Source organism: Lissotriton vulgaris, chromosome 7, assembly GCF_964263255.1.
Source record: "Lissotriton vulgaris chromosome 7, aLisVul1.2, whole genome shotgun sequence".
NCBI classification, from domain to species: Eukaryota; Metazoa; Chordata; class Amphibia; order Caudata; family Salamandridae; genus Lissotriton; species Lissotriton vulgaris.
The window spans coordinates 1,176,362,943-1,176,376,073 of NC_141695.1; positions in this window are offsets into that span (position 1 = coordinate 1,176,362,943).

The window sequence follows — 13,131 nt, forward strand, 5'->3', positions numbered from 1 at the left end:
CAAGGAGGCCAAGTAATCTGTCAGCATAGAACTGTCAACATCTGTGATTTTCTTTGGCATAGGCGTACCCCACATATTGGGAGGCCGCCCAAAAATAATTTCATAGGGAGACAATCCTGTCCTAGAATGGGCTACCATACGCATATAAAAGAGTGCAACTGGCAATGCTACAATCCAATCTACACCTTTCTCTGCACATATTTTGGCTAATCGGGTTTTCAGGGTCTGATTGTGTCTTTCGACCAAACCAGCTGCTTCGGGATGTTGTACACAGTGGAACTTCCACTGGTAACCTAACAGGAGTGAAACCTGCTTCATGAGCTCGGACGAGAATGGCTGTCCATTATCTGAGTACACGACACGGGGCAAGCCGTATCGCGGGAAAAATTCACGAACCAACTGCTTGGCAGTGGTCGGGGCAGTGTAATCTGGGACTGGATATGCTTCTGTCCATCGGGAAAGGGCACATACAACTACAAGGACATATTTAAAACCTCTACATCTGTCCATCTGGATATAATCCATCTGGAGGACTTCAAAAGGATGATCAGGAGGGTGGAATCCACCTTGTTCCACGGGAACACCTTTGCCTGGATTGAACTGACAACAGATCATGCAAGTACGCACTTTCTGTTTTGCTGCTGCTCGTAAATGTTTATTGAACCAGAGGTTTTGAATGCTGTCTAACATAGCTTTTTCTCCTAAGTGTGCTGGACTATGTGCTGTGTTAATGATAACTTGAACCATAAAGTCGGGGAGGAACCATGTGGCTCTTCCCTTCGTCATCCATCCTTGATCTGTGTGGATCCCTCCTTGTTCAGTCCATTTCTTTATTTCATCGGGAGCAGCATGTGTCTGTATGTCGAGCACGTCTAGAATGGGATCCTTCACTGTCATACAATGTGTCTGTGATATTACGTCAGTCTTTGTCATGTCTGTTGGGATGTCTGTCTGAGCTGTGAGTTTGGCTGTTCGGTCTGCCAGGTCGTTACCCTGAGAAATAGTATCGGTAACTTTTGTATGTGCCTTGCATTTCATAACTGCTATGGCTGTAGGCAAGTGTATTGCTTCTAACAGAGCTTGAATAAGGGGACCATGTTGGATCTTGGTACCGTGAGAAGTTAAAAAACCTCTTTCTTCCCAAAGAACACCGAAGTCGTGAACGACTCCGAATGCATACTGTGAATCTGTGTATATGTTTACTTTCTTGTTCTTGGCTAGTATACAGGCTTGGGTCAGAGCGATGAGCTCTGCTGCTTGGGCAGACAGTGTGTCAATGCGATGTGTTTCTAAGACTTCAGTTTCAGTGGTCACTGCATATGCGGCCACTAACTCTCCTGTACTCGTTCTCATACATGAACCATCCACGTAAAGTGTCAGGTCGGGATCGGGTAATGCAATGTCTGTCAAGTCTTGTCTGGGTTTCGTTACTGTATTGATGACTTCTACACAGTCATGTGGTGTCGGGTCAATCGTGCTCGAGGGTAACAATGTGGCAGGATTCAGTATGTTGCAGCGTCTGATTTCTATGTGTGGCTGAAACAATGTCAATTCGTATCCAGTCAGTCTTGCTATGGTCAGATGCTGAGTCTGAGTTCGGTTCAAAAGAACTTCCACGGAGTGTGGAACTTGTACTGTCAGGGGATGTCCTAACACTATTGAGTCGCTTTGTCTGATTGCTAGAGCTGTCGCTGCAACTGATTTTAGGCACGCAGGCAGAGCCTGGGCCACTGGATCCAATGTACTCGAAAAATAAGCACAAGGCTTATGGTGTCCTGCCTGATCTTGTGTAAGAACAGATAATGCTGTGCCATCGCGTTCTGTAACAAATAGTGTAAAAGGCTTGCTGTAACATGGTGTCGCTAAGACAGGTGCTTGACATAAGGCTTTCTTTAATTCGTCAAAAGCTTGTGTGTGTTCCTGAGTCCAAGGGAGGACAGTCGAAGTCGCTGCCTCCTGTGTTGTTAACTGTATGAGTGGTTTAGCTAGAAATGCATACTGAGGGATCCATTGTCTGCAGTACGAGGTGAGGCCAATGAAGGCCCGTACCTCCTTTTGTGTCTTGGGTTGTGGCAGATGTGCAATTAACTGGATACGTTCTGGTGTCAGTTGTCTCCCCCATTTGGACAGCAAGTGCCCAAGGTATACCACTTGCTGGGCACAGAATTGTAGCTTTGAAGGGGACACTTTATGTCCCTTTTTGGCCAAGAAACATAGGACAGTCAGTGACGCGTGCTCGCAATCACGTTCGGTCCGTGCAGTTATCAATAAGTCGTCTACATATTGGAGCAGAGCAGTGTCAGCAGGCATGTGAATACTGTCTAGTTGTCTTTTCAAGGCTTGACTGTAAATACTGGGACTTTCCGTGAACCCTTGAGGTGCACGTGCAAATTTAAAACTTCGGCCATTTAATGAAAATCCGAACAAAAATTGGCTTTCCGGATGAATGGGGACACTAAAGAAGGCGTTCTTAAGATCAATTACAGTAAAGAACGCTGCTTCGGAATCAATGGCAGTCAACAAAGAAGATATGTCTGGCACTACTGGGTACTGGGGAACAATGCATTTATTTAGCTCGCGAAGATCGATCACCAGTCTGTAGACTGGAGGTGCATTTGGGTCTGTTCGTTTAAGAATCGGGATGATTGGGGAATTACATACATTGGAGTCAGTTTCTATAACTACTCCTTGAGCAAATCAATTCGTCAATAATTTTCAATAAGGCCACTACAGCTTCGGGGGGCAATTTGTATTGTCGGATTCGGGGCAGTACAACACCTTGCTTGAGAGTGACACGATAAGGTGTGATGTGCATACATCCTACATCAGTTGGACCTTTTGCCCATAAATGTGCTGGTACATTTTTCAATCTTGGATCAAAATCACGTAACACATAGTGACCCTTAAAGTCACGTAAAAACAATCTCACTCCTTCCGGAGAACAACATATGACAGCCCCTAAAGCTTTCAACGTTTTAATGCCAAGTAGATTTTCAGGGCATGCTTTCGTAAGTAACAGGTCAGTAGTTCAGGACAATGGACCAACTTCAAGAGAAACTGGCTTTGATACTTCATTAACAATAGGCTTTCCTGAAAAACCCAGGGAAACATTCTGTGAGCCTGAGAGGGGTGCCCCTGGAACTTCGTCATGACTGATGGTCGTTCTACTTGCCCCTGTGTCAATCAAAAATTTTCTGTCTTTCCCTAATACCTGACTATGTACATAGGGACCATCTTGATCTACAGGAACCTCAATAAGAGGCAAGCCAGCCTCCCTCTCTAGGCTGTTTCATGTGTATTGCTGGTAATCGGGGTAATCTGACTGTGCATACTGATACATTTGTTGCATGACATGTTGAGTGGCAGCAATAGGCTGTGGTTGCGGTTGGGGTACAGCTACTGTCTGTGAAGCTTGCTGTGGTGGCTGTTGTGTATTCTGTACGACATGCTGTGGGACGTGTTCCTGTTTAAGAGGACGCGGTCTCTCTTTTGTTTTACCGGTAGCAATATTGTGCTTCAAAACCAAACATTCATTAATATAGTGACCTGGCTGTTTGCAGTAATTGCAATTCCCTTTAACGGGAGCTGCAGACTGACCTGGAGGTGCTGTACCCTTTCTTTGACCATCTGCTGGAACAGTCTGGGCTACTAGTACTTTCATTTTCGTGTCTTTCATACGTCTCTGTTCATGTTCATGTTCCTCTCTAATTCTGTTCTGGTGGTACTGTAACATTTGTAACATTTGGGAAGGTGTATTTGCTTGCCATGTACTTTCGACTTTCAGGACTCTATTCTTAACCTGGGGTAAGGAATTCTCAACTAATTTGGTCACAAAAAGATGTGGATATGACTCGCTACTTGTTTTCAGGCCACTATTAATAATAAAACATTTCTCGAATCTCGAATAAAAATCACTAGTGTCTTCGTCTTGTTTCTGTTTGCAGGCTGAGATTGCATCCCAGTCTTCCTTTTTCGTTGTCAATAACCTCGGCAAAACCTGTACTAATAATCCTGGTAATTCTTTCGTTTTGTCCCCAAGACCTAAACCTGGGGTACGACCCGTTTCTTCGTTTTCTAATTCAGTCCAGTTAATCTTTTTATCTCCCACCTCCCATTCTTTTTCTTTGAGTTTCTCGTAAATACCTGCCGGTAACAATACCTTTAACATTTTCATAATATCGGGATATGTGTAATCTCCCATGAGTAACATGTCTTTTAATTCACGGTGAAACCCTGCTGGATCCTTATCATGACAGGGCACTATTTTCTTCATTTCCAATAATTCCATTTTACTTAAGGGCGTGTATACAAATACGCGTTGAAGCGCACCCCCTGGTGTCGTCTGTACGGGATGAACTTCTCGTAAGGGTTTCTGTCTGTCTATGTGAAAAGGATGGTTTACTGGAGGTGGACCGGGAACAAAATGTGGAGTCAGAAATGTTCTGTATTTATGACGTTGTTCAAGAATCACATTAATCAAATCGGTACCTAAACCTCTCCATCTATTCAGGAGTAATTCATCCAATATATTGTATAGGGGACCTGGATCAGAATGCTGACTCTCATATAGCATAATGATATGCTGGATCATGTATATACCAGCTAAACGTTGTTCAGTTGGAGTAAGACTCAAAAATGTTTGCGCTACTGAATCATATACACTACTATTATCAGCCCACTGTACTGCGGACCGTGCTAGTTCTTGTTCACGCATTGTACTAAGTTCGTTGTAACCTATTCTATCTTTTAGTATTTTATCAGTGGCTTGGAAGAAATGTTCAAGAGAACATTGCTCTGGTATCGGGGAAAGGAAACGTTTCTTGTTTTCTAGACGAATGGATCTGTCAAAAGGTCTATCCATGGAATACTGTTTAGGGAGTTTCACTCTACCTACGTACGCTATCCTGTCTGGATTCTCTATTTCTTCCTCCTCCGAGGATTCATTCTTGTCTGACTCGGCTTCCTGTTCAGCCTTCTGTCTGTTATGTATTGCTACTATTTCTTTACGGATCTTTCTGGTCATGGCATCTATACAATTTTGTTTATCATGTTTACAATCTGCAATATTTTGACTCCATTTAGTCAGTACATCCATCTCTTCTTGAACTACACCTGGACGATCTTGTTCCCTTATCAAACCATTAATTAAGAATCTTAATATTAACCCTTGTGTCTCGACTTTCTGATATGCCATGGCCTCACGAATACATTCTGGTCTCTCCCCTGTTCTAATAAAATGATATATTTTGTCTAGATGGTCTGGCATTTCTGGTAATGTCTACAAATAATCTGTGACACGTCGTAAACGTAACGAGGCTAACATCATGTCTCCTTTCTTGCCGGGTACTGGATCATATCTACAATCTGTAATATACTGTTTAAGCTTTTCATGTGGCATCGCTTTCGGAGTACGCTGCGTTGCTAAGTCTCTGATTGTCATTCGTTGTAATTGTGGCGGGGTGTGAGGGTGGCCTCCTGCGGCACCTCCTGAAGCAGAAACGTGGGCATGACCTGACGTCATGGCGGGTGGAAAAGGTACATGTGATGGGGTTGGACTCTGGGTTGCATCTGTCGAAAAAGGATTGTGAGGACCAATAGTAGGGGGGCCAGTAGCAGCAGTAGCAGCAGAAGGGGAAGTGACAACAGGTGCGGGAAGCGAGTCTTGGCGTGGAGGGGTCGTGGCTTGAACAGCCGGGACAGGCTGCTGTGCATTATTAACGGGTGGTACGGGTACATTGGTATATGTTGGAGCTACATCATCCAAATAGGAAGAAAGGAAAATATCTGCTGCGGTCTGTTTGTGACGGAGTTTAGTCGGAACCAATGGTGGTGACAAGTTACGTGGTACTTCCGGGGTCGCCTTGGGCAGGCCCTCGGCCAAAACTGGATACAGTCCTGTAATGAGTGCATTTCTCTGTCTGTCTTGTTGTTCTATTCTGACTCGTTCTCCTTCTTCTAGTAACTCTTTCTCTCTGGCTTTTTCTGATTCTTCTCTACTTCTTTCGGCTTTTCTGATTTCCTTTTCGTTTCGTCTATGAGCTTCTTTACGCCATAATTCTATGGCATCTTTCTGGGATTGTCTGGCTTTCTTTTTCCAAAGTGCTTCTTCTACTCTCATGATGCAATCTGCATCCCATGTCCCTGAGACAGGCCATCTATACTTTTCTTCCAGACCCTTAGTGAAATCTGCCCATAATTCTAAGTACAGTATGGCATCTAAGCCATGTTTATTATACATAAAATGACCAGGAGTGTCCCTAGGCGGGACAGGAACCGATTCTTCTAATATCCCTTTCCTAGTACCTATCTGACGTAATTTTGAGAACAGCGGCATGGTCGGATTACTTTAAACGTGAACACAGTAAAACACAGTAATGAATAGCAAAACAATCATTCATACCACAACATTAAAACACATTAAAAACATATTACCTGATACAGAGAGAACACATAAAAGCGAGACTGAAACTCGAGTTGCAACACTAGAATACTGAATCACTGGATTACTAGATGCACTGCTATAACAGTACAGACCGGTCCCATAAAGAGACACGTCGGACCGTATCCACCTAAGTGAACACGTACGGACCAGGTCTGTGTACCCAGACCTGTCTTGACCGGGAACAAATTAATGAACCCGTCTAGATGCGTTCCCAATAACGGTACTCACCGGGAAGCAGAAACTGAAGGCCTCGGAAACTGGACTGGACTGGACTGCGTCAGGTGACGATTCTCCTACGCATGCGCTTCGGAACAGGTGGGCCTCTGGACACCTCCGACTTTGCTCTCTCGGCTAGGGGCTCTGGTCGGGATCCTCCGCATTCCTCACCGCCTCGTCTGGACGCCGTACCGCAGTCTCCGTCTCCCTCGTGGGCCCGAGGGAAGATAGCAGGAAAACCCGCAAACGTGCACGGTTTCCGTCGGGGCTGTAAAAGGGGTCAAAGGCCGCGTGACTTCACCGGCGAGTGGGGAAGGGGGGTTCCCTATTCGGGTGCCAAATTATGTGGTAAATAAATTTACCTATGCATTTTTCCATATAATTATCAATACAAGACAGCTCATTTAAATGAGAGGCAGAGTCCGTGGTATCTGAGTCATACGGGCTTTAATGGAATAATCCTCGAGGATGGAGCATCATGTTCCATCACCTCTAAGGTTCAGGAAGGGACATTCTCACTTTTTATTAACAGTACACAATATATATAGTAAAACAGTATGCATGGCAGTGAATACAGTAGGCGTAACAGGTGAAAAGAGGTGATAAGAACACATGTGCGTAACAGGAGGCGTGTAAGAAGGCGTACACATGGGCGTGCACTGGACATGTCAGAGAAACATAACATAAAACGTCACAAGTGGGTGGATGCTTAGTGAAAGTTGCAGAATCAGCAGAAACCTCTAACCTATATGTGCGCGCAGCTGAGCATGACGTGCAACCGGGGAGAACTGGGGGCTTTGACTTTTGCACGAGTAGAGGAGACTGGTGTCTGGAGTGTCAAAACGACCTGTACCTATAGCATATCTGATATCGTATGTCTTGAGGATGTAGTGTCTGGAGTAAAAGGTCTTTTGGGCAAGGGCCGTTCAACACTGAATGCTAGTGCATGCAAAGGGATCTTCATGTAGAGTGCGGGGGCCATGGGCCTACCATGGTAACAGGAGCAGTAAATTACTTGCATGGAGACAGGAAGGCAGGGCCCTTTGCTCTGCAGCCGGGAATATGTTTACCTATTTCACTAGACTGGAATGTGTTTTCGAGGAGGCTGGACAGATAACTTGTAGGTAAAACATCATCTTGGCAAGCGAACCAGGCCGAGCCGGGCACCGCTCGTCTGAGGCAGGAAGTAAGGCAAGGGTCAGGGATGCATACAGCTTTCAGAGACAAGAGAGATGAGACTCGGGGCCTCGTTTAAGGGCCTAACTCGACTGGGCCAGAAAACATGGACGAAAATGTGAAAGTGTACCATGTAAAGACGTTGGCACCGTAGGTCTAGAAACCTAATTAACAGGATATTTATGCATGGCTGGATAGCTGACATGTTAACGTTGGACGCAAATGTATTTGCGTCTCTCTAGCATGAACAGGAAAAAATTACACGACATACAAGGAACATGGGTGCATGGATAGGGTGCGAGTTGGGGGACACTTTGGCTACATGAAAATTTCTATTACCTCACTCCAGACCCCGTGGATGTGGGTTCCGGCGCCGAGGACGCTAATGTGGAGTGCCGGTGGGGGCAGGGCTAGGCAGGGCGTGTGGCAGCCAATCAGAGGACCACCCTCAGAAAGAGGCTTGGTAGGCAAGTCCGATAGTTGTCCAATCCCGGGCCGCCATCAGAACGAGGCTTGGGAAGCAAGCTCGTTCGTTGTCTGATCTATGCATTAGAATCGGGTGTGGTTAGGACTGTGAGGGTGACTAAGCAATTCGGTTAGATTGCTAGGAGGTTGAAGATTCGCACTCGGCTCCTAATTGAGGAGAGGATCAGTGACAGCATTAATAGAATATTAGTGCCGTCTTTGTTTTAATGAGAAAGGTATTTCAGATTGTTTTTGCGAAAAAGAGAGTTGTTGTTCAAGGAAAGGACAAATGACGTAGGTCCAGAAAAAAGCGAGAATTAGAGTAGTTTGCTTGGGAAGGCAAAAAATACTTCACTGTGACCACTGGAAATGACTACAAAGTGTAGCACGACTGGGGGCAGGAAGCTGGTACTGTACCCCAATTCATTGGACATTAGCAGGTGTCTTCAACAAGGAAGAGGTATGACAGGCCATGGGCAGAAGGGGAAGGTCAGCGTTTGAGTACTGTTTTTGGACAGGCCTCGTGGCATGCCCGTCCCCTCCCCGCATGGCGGGTCTCGGACTACTGTTACTCCTGTTCCCCGGACAAGACCCACACCTGCAGCCCTCCGTGTCAACCCCCAGCTCTTCCCCGACGGAACCCAGACCCGTAACTACAACATTCTTGGCTGGCCCGGGGCCTTGCCCGAACCACCGTCCCCGGCCCAGCCGCCATCTTGGAACCACCACGACCAGGCCTCGTGGCCGCGGGTCGACCTCAGCCTCAGGCCCAGCCAAGCCCCGACATCGAGGCACCACCATCCACCCAGGGGGGAAAGAGAGTCAATGGAAGAAGGAGTGTCGATGGCTCCCCTCCACCTGATTTCGATCGCCCCCAGCCTCCCTGGGCGCTGGCTCCACCCCCCTGCTGGGTGTCTGGACTCCCTCATCCCGGACCCCCGACCTCCAAGTGCGAGGGTCCGGACATCAAAGGGCGCCAGAACTATAACTGGGGTAGCTCCAGAGCAGGAAGGCAGTTGTATCCTGGAGTCGAGAGCCACCGAGACAAACTCATCCTTGGAGGCCTGCTGGCGCTGCCGCGGCTCATCTTCGTGATCCATCTTTGAAGGCCTGCTGGCGCTGCCGCGGCTCATCTTCTTGAACCATCTTTGAAGGCCTGCTGGCGCTGCCGCGGCTCATCCTCGTGAACCATCTTTGAAGGCCCGCTGGCGCTGCCGTGGCTCATCCTCGTGAACTATCTTTGAAGGCCTGCTGGCGCTGCCGCGGCTCATCCTCGTGAACCATCTTCGTAGGCCTGCTGGCGCTGCCGCAGCCCATCCTCGTGAACCATCTTTGAAGGCCTGCTGGCACTGCCGTGGCTCATCTTCGTGAACCATCTTTGAAGGCCTGCTGGCGCTGCCGCGGCCCCTACTTGCGAACGCTCCAGCTCGAGGATTGAGAGCTATACCCCCGCTACCCCTGTACCGGACCAGTACTGAGAGTGTCCCGCTACCCCCTTTTCCCCCAGAGACTAGAATTGAAGGGATCATCGCATCCTGGTCCTGCTGTATCGTCAAGTTTAACCTGCCTAAGAATACCTATAAAAGTGTACAGAACCTATCTTTGTGTGGCGTCCATCTGTGGGGGGGGGGGTAGTTGCTCGTCCGTACGATCTAAGGAGAGGGCCCTCACCAGGAGGCCTCTCCCCCTTGCTCGGCCGACCCTCCGGGTCCCCGTCTAACAACTGTGGACCAAGGGATCTGGTCATTTAGGCCATCTAGGTGTGTGTCAAGTCTGCAGAAATACCATTAACATGTGTCACCACTTACAGCACCCTCTCAAACCAGATGAAGAAATCTGTGAATAAACACTGGAGTATAATCAGGAGCAACAGAAAAGACTGGCAAAAACCCCTCTTCTCTTTCAAAAAAGCAACCAGCCTCAAGCATACCCTCGTGAATACACGACCCAAAATTGACAAACTGAACCATCCCAACTCTGGATCTATCACCAATGCATGGGGCCTCCCACCAATAGTAGGGCACTATCCATGCTCCAATTGTAGTGTGTGTCACTTGACGACCCACACAAAAGAACTTTCCTTAGAACCAGGGAAAACATGGTTTCAAAAGAAACATACAAATTGCAATTCAATGAACGTCATATACCTCATCACCTGCACATGTGGGAAAAGGTATGTTGGTATGACAACTCGAAAAGTCAAACAACGCATCTGCGAACATCGCAGCAACATCAGATGCCGTAAAGTCACAACGAAACTAAGCGAGCACTTCATCCAACATAACCATACACCCAATGATCTAAGATGGACCATCATAGAGCAAATCGAATCAACAACTAATACTGCGAGTATATTATTTGAGAAAGAACAACGCTGGGTGTACAGACTTGGCACACACCTAGATGGCCTAAATGACCAGATCCCTTGGTCCACAGTACTCAAACGCTGACCTTCCCCTTGTGCCCATGGCCTGTCATACCTCTTCCTTGTTGAAGGCACCTGCTAATGTCCAATGAATTGGGGTACAGTACCAGCTTCCTGCCCCAGTCGTGCTACAATTTGTAGTCATTTCCAGTGGTCACAGTGAAGTATTTTTTGCCTTCCCAAGCAAACTACTCTAATTCTCGCTTTTTTCTGGACCTACGTCCTTTGTCCTTTCCTTAAACAACAACTCTCTTTTTCGCAAAAACAATGTGAAATACCTTTCTCATTAAAACAAAGACAGCACTAATATTCTATTAATGCTGTCACTGATCCTCTCCTAAATTAGGAGCAGAGTGTGAGTCTTCAACCTCCTAGCAATCTAACCGAATTGCTTAGTCACCCTCACAGTCCTAACCACGCCCGATTCTAACGCATAGATCAGACAACAAATGAGCTTGCTTCCCAAGCCTCGTTCTGATGGCGGCCCGGGGTTGGACAACTATCGGACTTGCCTACCAAGCCTCTTTCTGAGGGCGGTCCTCTGATTTGCTGCCACACGCCCCGCCTAGCCCGGCCCCCACCGGCACTCCACATTAGCGTCCTCGGCGCCGCGACCCACATCCACCGGGTCCGGAGCAGGAGAAGCTAGGTGCCAAGCGGGTGCTAGGCGTTGCGGGCATAAGGATTCTTTGCATCAGTAACTATGAGCTAAGTAAATGCCCTGTTTGTCACCACTGTTAGCCGTGTAAATTTACGAGGCTTTCCTTTCCTTTCCTTTCCTTTACTTACAGGGTGTGCCATAGTCGCCTCCACCCCCCTCCCGAGACCCATGGGGCGTGGATCTTTTAGAACACAAGTGAGATCTTTAAACCTAACACTTGTGTGTCACACTAATTCCGTTAGGAGTTAGCACTTCTGGCCGTATAGCAATGGCCAATTGATTGCTATCCATGAGTGCTGTAAATAGAGCCGCTCTGTCCTACGGCCTGCATTTCTTTCGCCATAGTGCATGCCCACACGCCTTTAATGCCCCTCGGGCAACCATACAGCGCTTCTGGCACTAAAATAGACGTATGGCACTAGGTCTGTCTCTAGACCAATTCATAGCGTTTTAGACCCAGACACTGTCCAGACAATCATAAACGATCGAGCATTAATTATATGTTTTGCCCTACCTGTATGTTTGTCTCTCTTTTTTCCAGACTGTACAGGTTCCTCTGAGTGGAGGTAATTCCCACAACTTGTGGTTTGTGTTCTGTTTTGCACTTTTTCACACATAGAGCAATTTTTAACTTTCACGTCCTTTGGTTAGGGTGGGCCTTAGCGCGCCCATACCGCCAAGGTACACGCTACACGGTTCTGACGAATGCCCACATAAATCTCACACTTATAAAGGGCAGAAACATGTTGCCCAACACTTTAAGTGGAAACTCCTATCATAATCTGAGGTAGTTCTCCCACACATACCTTTTTAACTATGTCTAAACTGACCAGTGAATAAAATCATTTTGGTTGGTACAGTGTTAGACATTTTTAACATCACTTTTCACATCACTGTCACAAAATCCAGCTCCGCAGTAATCTGGCGTTGTAGCACATCAGGGAGGCATTCGGCTTCTCCTGGTGGGCCCGATGATGAAGCATGTCACCAACCAGGTTGGTGAGTGAGGGCTTCCCATAAATCGCTTGAAGGTTTCCAATGTGTCCATGAGAGGGTATTTCTCTACAGGTTTTTCTACTGTCTTTGCCTCTGTGTTTCTACACAGACCCCTTTGCATATAACACTCTTTCTTTGTTTTGTATATATGGATGCTGTTTTGGCCTGCTTAAAACCCTCAGAAGATTTTTTCCCCTCCTCCCTCTTGCAGCAAGGAAAACTGTTGTCTGCGCGCTGATCCTGTCTAGGTAGGACTGTGCAAATGCCCTCTATGGTGGTGTGCCGGGATACCTGCTGAAGAAACTGCAAGTGGTTCAGAATACAGCAGCTAGACTTTTGTTTCGCATCCCGGCTAGAATCGGTGTCCGGCAACAGCTACGCTCCCTTCATTGGCTCCCATGTTGGAGCGAGTTCAATTTAAATCCTTGATTTTGGCCCACTGCGCCCTGCATTATTGTGGTCTTCTCTGTTTACAGAGGCATTTTTCCTTTTATGTTCCTGCACGTCCTTTGCGGTCCTCGTCCCACTGCTATGCTCTGATCCCTCGCTTTAAGCTTCAGAGAATAGGGGGCAGTTCTTTTACGGTGAAGGCAGTGGCTGCTTGGAACCCCCTTCCTCTTGCTTTACGCACTATCCAGGACCCTGCTGTGTTCAGAAGGAAACTGAAAACTAATCTATTCTCCTGCTAGTATGCCATTTTCTTCCCCCGCTAGGCTCCGCGCCGGGATACTCATGAGTAGTTGTGTGTGC